This window comes from Lutra lutra, chromosome 4, assembly GCF_902655055.1.
Source record: "Lutra lutra chromosome 4, mLutLut1.2, whole genome shotgun sequence".
Taxonomy (NCBI): Eukaryota; Metazoa; Chordata; class Mammalia; order Carnivora; family Mustelidae; genus Lutra; species Lutra lutra.
The window spans coordinates 10,147,112-10,158,673 of NC_062281.1; the positions used below are offsets into that span (position 1 = coordinate 10,147,112).

The 11,562-nt window shown below is 43.3% G+C and overlaps 1 long non-coding RNA gene across 1 annotated transcript; it reads left to right on the forward strand.

Annotated features, from left to right (window-relative positions):
• The first annotated feature begins 5,141 nt into the window (after positions 1–5,141).
• On the forward strand, positions 5,142–6,592 carry LOC125097124 (uncharacterized). The gene is made up of 3 exons (XR_007126504.1): positions 5,142–5,199; positions 5,675–5,785; positions 6,509–6,592. It is a non-coding gene; the product is annotated as an uncharacterized LOC125097124 (long non-coding RNA).
• Positions 6,593–11,562: the final 4,970 nt, after the last annotated feature.

The window sequence follows — 11,562 nt, forward strand, 5'->3', positions numbered from 1 at the left end:
CCACTGAGCCACTCAGGCGCCCCTACGAACTCTTCTTAAACATGTCTAATTTGTATTGTCTGATTGACATTGATTGTATTGTCTGATTTTTATCTCAACCCATGTTTTTGTTAGAGGACTCTTGGTTTCAGGTGGGCTTGGGTAAAATGAAAATTTATAGCTGCCTATACCTGGAATGTCTAGGGTTCAGAAATGTGAGTTCAGGAATGGTTACCTCCAGGTGCTCAAATGGGATCATCATGGATTTATCTATCCCATCATATCTTTGTTCAGCTTTCCTCCATGTTTTGCCTTCATCCTCCAGATGGCTCTCTTGACATGGCAGGAAAGATGAGCCACTGGTATTTGGTTCTAGGACTACAAGATCATTAAAGCTCATTATTCCAAGGAAAAGTAGAATGCTTATTTTTATTAATATTAATATTATTATTATTATTCTTGCAATGGTCCTAAATCAAGTCTTCCTATCTGCACTATCCTAGTTTGGTTCATGGAACCTGTTCCTGTGCCAGCATCTGGCCAGCCTGGTCAGCTGGCCATGTGGGTAGGGTGATCACAGAAGAAATTAGCATATGAAGATGGAAGTCATGCCAGATGGGCCATAAACAATAGCGACAACCTCATTCCACAATATTCTTTCTTGAACACCCTGGTTACCATTCCTTCTCTTGTGTCCACCAAGTCATTCTCCTCTTTCTCCCCATTACTTTTTTTTTTTAAATTTCTTTTCAGCATAACAGTATTCATTGTTTTTGCACCACACCCAGTGCTCCATGCAATCTGTGCCCTCTCTAATACCCACCACCTGGTTCCCCCAACCTTCCACCCCCGTCCCTTCAAAACCCTCATATTGTTTTTCAGAGTCCATAGTCTCTCATGGTTCACCTCCCCTTCCAATTTCCCTCAACTCCCTTCTCCTCTCTAAATCCCCTTGTCCTCCATACTATTTGTTATGCTCCACAAATCAGTGAAACCATATGATAATTGACTCTCTCTGCTTGACTTATTTCACTCAGCATAATCTCTTCCAGTCCCATCCATGTTGCTACAAAAGTTGCGTATTCATCCTTTCTGATGGAGGCATAATACTCTATAGTGTATATGGACCACATCTTCCTAATCCATTCGTCCGTTGAAGAGCATCTTGGTTCTTTCCACAGTTTGGCGACTGTGGCCATTGCTGTTCCCCATTGCTTTTTTGTAATTCTAGTCACTCTGACCCTACCCTTCTCTCTGCTCAGCACAGTGACTTTATGGAAATCCCTGTCTTGTCTTTGAATAGTTCAACTCTCTTGACGGTCTCTCCGAGGCTATCTGTCCTTGCCCACTGTGCAGGCCCAGGTAGACACAGATTTCCTTAGCAACCAAGACTGCAGATGTCACCAATTAATTAAGGAAATTCATGTAAAGGATGTTATTTCTAGAAGAATAAATGGTACTTCCCAAGTGGGCCTTGGGAAGGAAGGTAACTCTACCTGACTCGACTTCAACTTCCTATCTGCACCTTAGGAAGATGGGTGAATGTCCTCTAAGGTCTGCTGTGGCTCTGGAGTTCATATAGTTTCCATGATTCCATACATACACAGAGGGTGTTTATGTAAATTGAGCTTGGCAGGAGCACTGCCTGGGGTCACAGGCCAGGGTGGGTACTGAGGTGGAGGGATCCTACATAGGTGGGGACAGGGAGTGCTGCAGCAGTAAGTTTTAGGCTATTACTGCTAGGGCAAGAGGTGTAAATGGGAGAATAGACAAATTAATAAATTTGATGTGAGGACATCCATGTTCTTTAACAGACTTTTGTCTGTTTAGTAACTAAGTATATAGTCCATCCTGGACATGCAAGGTATGTACGTTGAACTGAATGAATACTGTTGAATCCAAAATTGCTTCAGCCAAACCAAATGACACATGATTTCTAGAACATGGTATACATTCTGTGCTTATGATTTTTGAGCTTCTCTGAGATTCTGATTTGGGTTCTCGGCATGTTCTTGGTAACCAAAAGTCTTTTTATTTTATTTTTTATTTAAAATCAATTAATTGATATATAGTATATTATTAGCTTCAGAGGTAGAGTTTAGTGATTCATGAGTTGCATATAATACCCACTGCTCATTCCATCAAGTGCCCTCCTTAATGCCCATAACCCAGTTACCCCATCACTCCACCCATCCTCCCCTCCAGCACCCCTCAGTTTGTTTCCCATGATTAAGAATCTCCTATGGTTTGTCTCCCTCTCTGGTTTTGTCTTATTTTACTTCCCCTCCCTTCCCCCATGTTCATCTGTTTTGTCTCTTAATTCCACATATGACTGAAATCATTTGATAATTGTCTTTCTCTGACTGACTTATTTCACTTAGCATAATATCCTATAGTGCCATCCACGTCATCGCAAATGGTAAGATCTCATTCTTTTTATGGCCGAGTAATACTCCATTATACATAGATACCACTTTTTCTTTATCCATTTCTGTCAATGGACATTTGGGCTCTTTCCGTAGTTTGGCTATTGTGGACATTGCTGCTATAAACATTGGGGTGCAGGTGCCCCTTTGAACCACTATGTTTATATCCTTTGGGTAAATACCTAGTAGTGCAATTCCTGGGTCATAGGGTAGCTCTATTTTTAACTTTTTGAGGACCTCATACCATTTTCTCGAGTGGCTGCACCAGCTTGCATTCCAACCAAGAGTGTAAGAGGGTTCCCCTTTCTCTGCATCTTCGTTGACATCTGCTGTTTCCTGACCTGTTAATTTTAGCCATTCTGACTGGTGTGAGGTGGTATCTAATTGTGGTTTTGACTTGTATTTCTCTGATGCCAAATGATATTGAGTGTTTTATCATGTGTCTGTTGGTCAACTGGGTGTCTTTTGGAGAAATGTCTGTTCATGTCTTCTCCCCATTTCTTGACTGGATTATTTATTTTTTGGGTGACAAGTCTTTAAAGGCATTCTGAGTCAAGGGGAGTATTAGGAGGACATGATAGGCAAGTTCATGGATGTCAAAGGCAGAAAACAGCAACTAGAAAGTCAGACAGATTTCTGCCTCTCTCCCGGGTCACATGGCTCCATATTTCTGTTTATCTCCATAGGATAGGTGCATTCTCCTGCTCCTGTCACTGTGCACTTTTCTCTGCTGAGTCAAATACTGTAGGCAGGGATTTAGCATAACATGGGAAGCAGAAGTCAGGAAGGGCAGGAAGTGGGCTCCTCAAACTACCTGTCATGGTGCTATTGGATTCAAACAATTTCTAAATTGAGGAGACCTTTGAGATCCTGTGAGTAAATCCTGAGGTCCCAAACATTCCTTTCTTCCTCTACGTGAGCACTTTACTATTTGTCACATAAATGAGAAAAGAGCAATTTTTACCCCTTGGGAAAACATGTAGGAGTTTTGTTTCTAAACACCCCTCACTGCAGGTGTGAGAGCTAGTCACATTTTTAATACTACTGGGTTTGATCCTGTCAGTGGTGCTGGCACATGAGTCACTCTGCTGGTCCTGGGAACGCCACAGTGCAGTGGATTGATGGAGGGAAAGAGACCAATCCTGCCTTGTTTTCATTTTCCTGAGGAAGCAAGAACATTGACAGCAAAGAGGGGCAGTTGGGATGCTGGTGGATGTTTCCATTCAGGCAGGAAGCCAGGTTGAGCCACCTGGACCTTCTGAATCTTCTAAGAGGAGTTCCCGAGATCCGTTCCAAGATGGCTGCTCACAGACCTGCTTGCCTTGCCTCTACTGGCCTCAGCAAACATTAGCTGCACCCCTCTATGGACTAGGCACTTCTATGCAGAAGAATGACCAGGGCTTACTTGCTGTCTGCCACATGAGGACACCACTAGAAGGCATCTCTGTCTTCAAAACAGGAAGAGAACTCTCACCAGAAACCTAATCTGCTGGCACCTTGACTTTGGCCTTCTGGGCCTCTAGGAGCTGAGAAATAAATATCTACTGCTTAAGCTATGGTATGCGTTATAGGAGCTTGAGCAGACCAATACCAGCAGGACCCAAACCTAATTTAGGGAAGCCACGGGGTCTGTTTCTTCTGCCTGCTGCCTTCTGCCAGCAAGCAAAGTAAGAAATATAAGCAATGCACAGTTTCAAAGTCCCTCAAATATTTGGCCTGGGCCTGCACAAATCTTTCTGGAGTAGGTTAAGAACAAGTCCAGGGAAAGTTATTTGCTTTCACGGGGAAGAAAGCAATAGACATGTAGCCACTCACTGAAATGTTTTTGGGCATTAAGTCAATTTCTAAGGGAAATGAAATCTGGATGAACTGGCACCTTTGAGTGTATCTGACATTCATTTCTTTTCCGTGGTTCTCAATACAATTCCACCAGTAAAAATTGTTTCGCAGTGTGGAACCTGCTACTGCCAGGTAAATGAAAGCCCCTTGGCCTTGAGGGTGAGGGATGAGAAAGAGAGAGAGGCCAGAAGGTACTTTTCTAGTGTGAGTGTTTTTTTTTTTTTTTTATCGGCTCCCATCATGCCACAGGTGGAAGGGAGCTTAGATTCAGCTAAGTCTAATCCCTGCATCTGACAAAGGAGGCAACTGAGGCTCAGGGAAGGGGAGTGTCCAGTTCAAGGGAAATTCTTTGTGGTGGCAGGGCTGGGAAGAGAACCCTTATCTGCCCATCTTGGAAACAGAGATGACTTTGTTATTTCAAGCAGAAAGTGGCTCACTAGAGGGAATTAATGGCATATGAAGTTATTGAAAGGTTTAGGGGAGCAAAGTTGGGCAATGCCACTGACACCCCCTTTTACTACTAGCTGTTAAATCATCAAGAAACTGCCACCGTGATTATGGTTGTTGTGGCATGGAGGCAAGCAGTTTGTAGGAGACTGGAGATTTTTGTCAAGTCTCTCATCTGTGGAAATCTGTGCATGGACTTGGACAACATAAAGAAGAGACGGTCTGGCTTCTGCCTCTCCTCTACCTCCCCAGCCTCTACTGGGGAAATCTGTAGAATAACCCAGTGGCAGAGAATTCTGGGAAATTCAGGGCCTAGGCTGCCTGCCCTTGTGAATGAGGGAGAGCTTGGGAGGGAGGAGAAATGGCACTGAATTGATACCAGACATTCTGGCATAACAGGTCTACTGAATTCTCTCCATACTTTCCTCTCATCTTTCCTCTTTCCTTCTCTTTCAGGAGATTTGGTGCAAGGCTCAGGGGACCGTTGTCTGCTCACATTGAGACCCAGGTTGGTTAGAATGGTGGAGATTTGACTTACATAAGGACATGCATTTCAGGTGGAAGGGTCTTTCCAAATATTTGTGAACACATGATATTTATTTTGAAGGACATATGGGCCTGTTTAGAAATGATTAGAAAAAGTTAAAGACTATGATAGAGAAATGGGCAAGATTCAGTAATGCACCAAGGCCCAGGCTGTAGGCATAGATAGATCTGGATCCTACCTTCTGGCTCTATTTTCGTACCCATTTTAAATCTGACTTAACTGAGGCCAGAGTACAACAGAAACTTCAAGAAAGACTTCCCCAAGTGAGAAAGCTAGATAGGGTGTGGGTTTGATTTGTGAGTTTCCAACGAGTCTGTGAGTTCTGGGGTATGCATGTGAACATATGGAATTACAAACACCTGCATTTCACTGGGAAATTATTGACATATGTACAAGGGAATGCTCACAGGTAGTCATGCCATGTGTTTCTTTATAGGTCGTTTCATTCCTACGGGGGTCTGAGGGAGCTCTGATTCCATATTACGCTGGACTGACTAGCAAATCGATCTGAGCTATGAGTGCCGGGAGGGACCAAGGCTTTTTAAAGGTAGCTACTGCAACACTTTCTCCCCTTTCTCCGCTTTGCAGCATAATGTTTTGCAAAAAAGACAAAGATAAAGATTCACACTTTAAAGGAGAAGAATCAACAGATGTCACGGATATTTTTAAACCAATTACTGAGGCAGTCCTGCAGAGGCAAGCACATGAAATATAGATGTGGCTTCCTGCACCAAATTTGATTTATTTCTGAGATCATTCCTACATCACAGCTTGAGCTGCATTCCAATGTATCCCAAACGAGCTGATGAACAATTGGCATTCCTGGTTGTTAGCAACCCTGCAGACAATTTACAAGGTGTATTATCCCCATCGGCTTTCATAACAATTAATGCAGAGCACTGTTTTCTCACCAAGGGCTAGAAGCAGGAGGCACTGAAGCTCAGACCCTTTCACGTGACTGGTGAAGCAAGTAAATATCTCCTTCTGTCCCTCTCACCCTCTTCCAGTTTGAACCCAGAGCGGGTCTCCATGCAAATGAACACTCTGGGGCCGTGATGCCCATGAGCCCAGGTCGCAGCTTTGGGGATGGTGCTCTCTGAAGTTTTATAGTTTCTAGTCTTGGTACCTCCCAGTAGAGCACTATGTTTGAATGTCTCACTGACTTGTGGCAGGACCAAATGTTCTGTGTGATAGAGATGTCCCCATTAATAAGGATAGGTGATCGGGTTAACTCATGAACAAATAATCACTGAGCTCCTAGTTTATCTAGGAATTGGAGACATAATTGCAAACAAGATAGACAAAGTCACTGCCCTCCTGGAATTTAGGGGGACAAATATCTTTGAATGAGGAATTACAAACATAGTGAGTATTAATGAAAAGATACTGGCTGCCTTTCCTCCCTTCCTGTGTCTAATCCAATGCTTCTCAGTGTGTGGTTCCCAGACCAGTAGCAGCAGCCTCATTTGGGAACTTGTTAGAAATACACATTCTCAGGCCCCACCCATAGGCTGCTGACTCAGAAACTCAGGGGATGGGGTCTAGCAATCAGTGTTTTAGTAAGTTCTCCTGGTCATTCAGATGCATGCTCAAGTTTAAGGACTGCTGTTGTAGTCGAACCATGTCTAACCCATGACAGTTGAATGAGGATCAAAGAAACTCATTATTATAGAGCCAAGGAAAGGCCAAGTAAGCCTCACAGTAAACTGTGTTGGAGAATGTGGTCTTGGGACCAGAGTAGTCTCTCTTGTCTTCCCCATGTCCAGACTTTGGAGCCTGCTTAGAAGGGAGAGGTGGATCTTCTAATGCAGGAGACTCCCAGCTGACTGCCTGCGGCATGGCAGAACTACCTTGTAAACTAAGAAGATTTCAGGCCCTCACTGTCCACCCAAAGGAAGACCTGTGCAGGGTGGAAGTCCCCCCAGGAAAGTGGAGGTAGAGGGGGACCCTTTCTACAACCGGAGTCAGGCAGTGAAAGAACGCCAGAGGCAGGCTCCATTCTGTATTTTTAAATGACAGTTTCTAGCACATTGGTCCTTCCTCTCAGTGAAACATGAATGGGGCTCTGATCGGCACCAATTAGATTAGCTGCTCCTGGGGAGCAGAGGAGGGCATGAAGCAAATGGGACAAAGAGGCTTGGTCTTCCTTTCCTTTCCTGGAGGAGTGGGCTGAGAGTTTCACCTGACATGGGAATGAGGGACGGAGGTTCCTTCTAAAATGGGGAAATAGAAGATGCTCCAAATGAATGGGTGGTGGTGGCAATGTGTTTGAGGTGAGAGTAAGGTCAGGAACATTCTGGAGCCACAGAAAAGTACTCCATTTTGGTTAATTTGACTATTTATTTCCCATCAGTTGCATGATTTCAGTTTCTCCTTTCATCCTTCTGCCTTTGCTGTTTTTAAATGTTAATCTCTGATGTCCTATCTCTTTCTCTTATAACTTCCTTCTCCTAAGTCATTGTCCTTACTCCAGGTGGCCATTACTGACTGAGGCTTACATAACTCTGAAACCTTGGAAAATTCTATCAGAATTTTACTGTAACATAGGCTGTGGGTGTATCTCTACTTGGGAGGAAGGCATGATTATGGGGGAGATGTCTGCTCACGTGCAGGTCTGTATGGCCCTGAATTAATCAGTGACTTGCTGAAGAGATTGGCTAAAACATCCAGGATGTGGCCTTGAATCTCATCAGGGGACTGTCCCTGAAAGGGATGAGAAAGCCACGTGGGGAAAGTACATCTACCTCATGAGGTCAGAGAAACAAGTTTATCAACTTTGGGATTTTGAAAGCAAGGTCCATATGTATGAAAAATCACAGAAAATCAGCATCTACTCCAGGAAGCTTCCAGAATGAAGAGTGATGTCCTCAGAACTGGAAGAAAAGTCTTTGTCACCTATAGCATGGAGAATTGCTGCTTCAACCACCACCCACGCATGGACCTGTCTCAGGAGAACAAGAGCTACTTACTCAGATATGTGTTATTTTAAACTGGGCATATTGCCTTCATACTTAATCATCTCTCCTGTGTTTCCTACTACAGAGAGATATAGCATAATGGGATCGATGCTAGACAGGCAAACAGACAGGTGCCATAAGTTCATTCATGCATCCTGTAGCCCTAACTTGTCTATGCATTTATTAACTTTCTTTCAAGTAATGCAAAATATAGCACTCCTCTTCCCCCACTTGACTTCCTAGCTAGTTGAAAAATGAAGCAATATGGAGAAACCAAACATCCTTTTGTTGAGGATAAAGTTTAGTTTGGGAGATGGTGCTTAGTTGAATAGCCAAAATGAGCTCACTAGTTCCTCATGCCTAGCCCTTGGAAGAGCCCATCTGCAGGCAAATTTAAAAAAGATATTTACGCAAAAATTTCTGCTTTTAACTGGTCCAAAGGAGATGGAAGGAGAGACCAGGGAATTCTCTGGTGTTCATGGTATTTGTTCATGGTTGTAAGGCTACCTCCAGCTTCATTATACATTGGACCAACCTGCTTGTCCTTTCAACTCTGCCACTCACTCACCACGGTGGGGAGGAATGGAGGCAGAAGGCCAAGCCTGTTTAGGCAGAATCTTCCATATGGAAGGATGGTGAAGAGAAGAGAAGGTTTTCCATAGCAGCAACTTTAATGCCCTCATTTTCTGCATCTGCTCTCCTTTGCTCCTCTTTTCTGAAAACAGAATATTGAGTAACAAAGATGAGATTTCAAATTAAACAGCAACAACAACAACAACAACAACAACAACAACAACAACAACAACAAAACAACCAGTGTGAGAGCCTGGAGTAGGGAATTAGTTCATTTGATCTCTGGGTTTGGCAAACGGTTTCACAGAAGAGGTAGGTGATGGGTGAGGTGGGCCTTGGAAGAGGAGCTGGTGTTTGCCAGGAAGAGAAAGAAAGCATTCTTGGACGCCGGGGTGCCTCTGTCAGTAAAGTGTCTGCCTTTAGCTCAGGTCATGATCCTGGGGTTATGGATGGACCCTGGGGTCAGGCTCCATGCTCAGTGGGGAACCTGCTTCTCCCTCTCCTTCTGCCCCTCTCCCCCCACTCACAGTCTTTCAATAACTGAATAAAATCTTCATAAAAGAAAGAAGGAAAGAAAGAAAACCTCCTTGCCAGAAGGATTGTACACACAAAAGTGTTGGGGAAAGAGAAAAATGTTCAGTGTGTCTTAATGTGGAATGTACACAAACTTGCAGGAGGAGCCCTGTCTTATTAGATAAAGTGCAAGAGAGAGGTGTGTCTGGGAGTACAAGTGACCAAGGACGAGGGCATCTCCCAGGCATCATCCAGGTGGGACCAAGAACTGGGGTTTGGTCTTCCTCCTGCTGTAGGGAGTTGTGTCTCTGGCTTCATGCTTCTTTCAGACTAGCTCCTGTATCTGAGCTTTGGGCTTTTCCTTCCCTGGCTCTTTCACAGAGTATCACGGCAATACACAGGGAAGCTGGGAGAGAGACGTTCCTTGAAACCCTCCACTGGTACTTACATTTTCTAAAGAGATGGGCAAAATGCCAGAGCAGAAATGGAAATCTTTCAAACCTGTGAAACACTGTTAAGTTTCATCTTTTAGGGTCAAAGGAGTGACTGACTGTATTTTTTTTTTTTCCCAGAAATTCCTCACAAAAGCCATTTTGTGAAGTCTGGAGTGCTGGACACATCATATGAAGACACTTACATTTTTGGTTTGGAAGAGACAGCGCTGCTGTCACTTCTCTTTGTTTGAAGGAATGGGATTTCTCTGATGCTGTGAGCACAGTGCTGGTCATTTTCCCCCAGGGGGGGGAAAAACTTTATCCCCCGCCCCCAGAAACTGTGGGAGATAAAGATGTCCACAAAAGAATCAGGAAGATATGAGAAGTAGGATGTGAATGTCATTGTTCTTTATTGCAGATGTGTCAATGTTGGGTTGGAATAAAATAATAAATAATAATAGAAGGAGTATCCAAAGTGTGCCAGGTGTAGTGCAAGGCACTTTTTAAATCCTAAGAAATAGGTTGTTATTACTCCCATCAGACAGATGAGAAAACTAGTCAGGACTGTGTCACTGATAATGCCAAGATCTGCACTCTTCCCAAGGCACCATACTTGTTCTCTAGAACAATTGGACCAAAAATTAGGGCCAGTCTTAATTTTTGTTTCTTCTCTTCCTAAAACCCATTTCTGTATTTTTTTCTGTCACTCTGAGTCAGTAGCTAGCCCTTTTCTTGTCCTTGGCATACTGGGGGGGGGGGGGCGGGAATTCAATATGACTTTAAAAAAATGAGTCATTTGTCCAACGTCCAGAGGATTAGTGTCTCACAGTGAGTTCTAGCTCACACAGTCTGGGGACTAACTCACGCATTTCCAGAACTTTCCTTAGAGTTTGCTATTTACTCTACTACCCCTATGAGAGACCTCACTACATCATCGCTAAAACTTCTCTTTAATGTTTATATTTAATTTTTCAAATTAATTTATGTTCCGTAAGGGTAATGTTTTTAAGTGAAAAATGAAAGAAGAAAAAATGAAAATCCTTCAAATTTCCACCACCATAGTAACATCCAGCATTCTTCTTTCCACGCTTTAGAGGTAAGCCATTTTTGAGCCATCTTTGCGACATTCAATTTTTTTTTTTCTTACCTCTACTATATCTATTTTATTTATTTATTTTTTTGGCTTGGTATATACATTCTTTTTTTTAATCATCTTTTAAAATTTTCAGCATAACAGTATTCATTGTTTTTGTACCACATCCAGTGCTCCATGCAGTCCGTGCCCTCTCTAATACCCACCACCTGGTTCCCCCAACCTCCCACCCCCCCAACCTCTTCAAACCCTTCAGATTGTTTTTCAGAGTCCATAGTCTCTCATGGTTCACCTCCCCTTCCAATTTCCCCCAACTGCCTTCTCCTAACTCCCCATGTCCTCCATGCTATTTGTTATGCTCCACAAATCAGTGAAACCGTATGATAATTGACTTTCTCTGCTTGACTTATTTCACTCAGTATAATCTCTTCCAGTCCCGTCCATGTTGCTACAAAAGTTGGGTATTCATCCTTTCTGATGGAAGCGTAATACTCCATAGTGTATATGGACCACATCTTCCTTATCTGTTCGTCCATTGAAGGACATCTTGGTTCTTTCCACAGTTTGGCGACCGTGGCCATTGCTGCTATAAACATTGGGGTACAGATGGCCCTTCTTTTCACTACATCTGTATCTTTGAGGTAAATACCCAGTAGTGCGTTGAGATCAGGAACACGACAAGGATGCCCACTCTCACCATTCTTGTTCAACATGGTATTAGAAGTCCTAGCAACAGCAATCAGACAACAAAGAG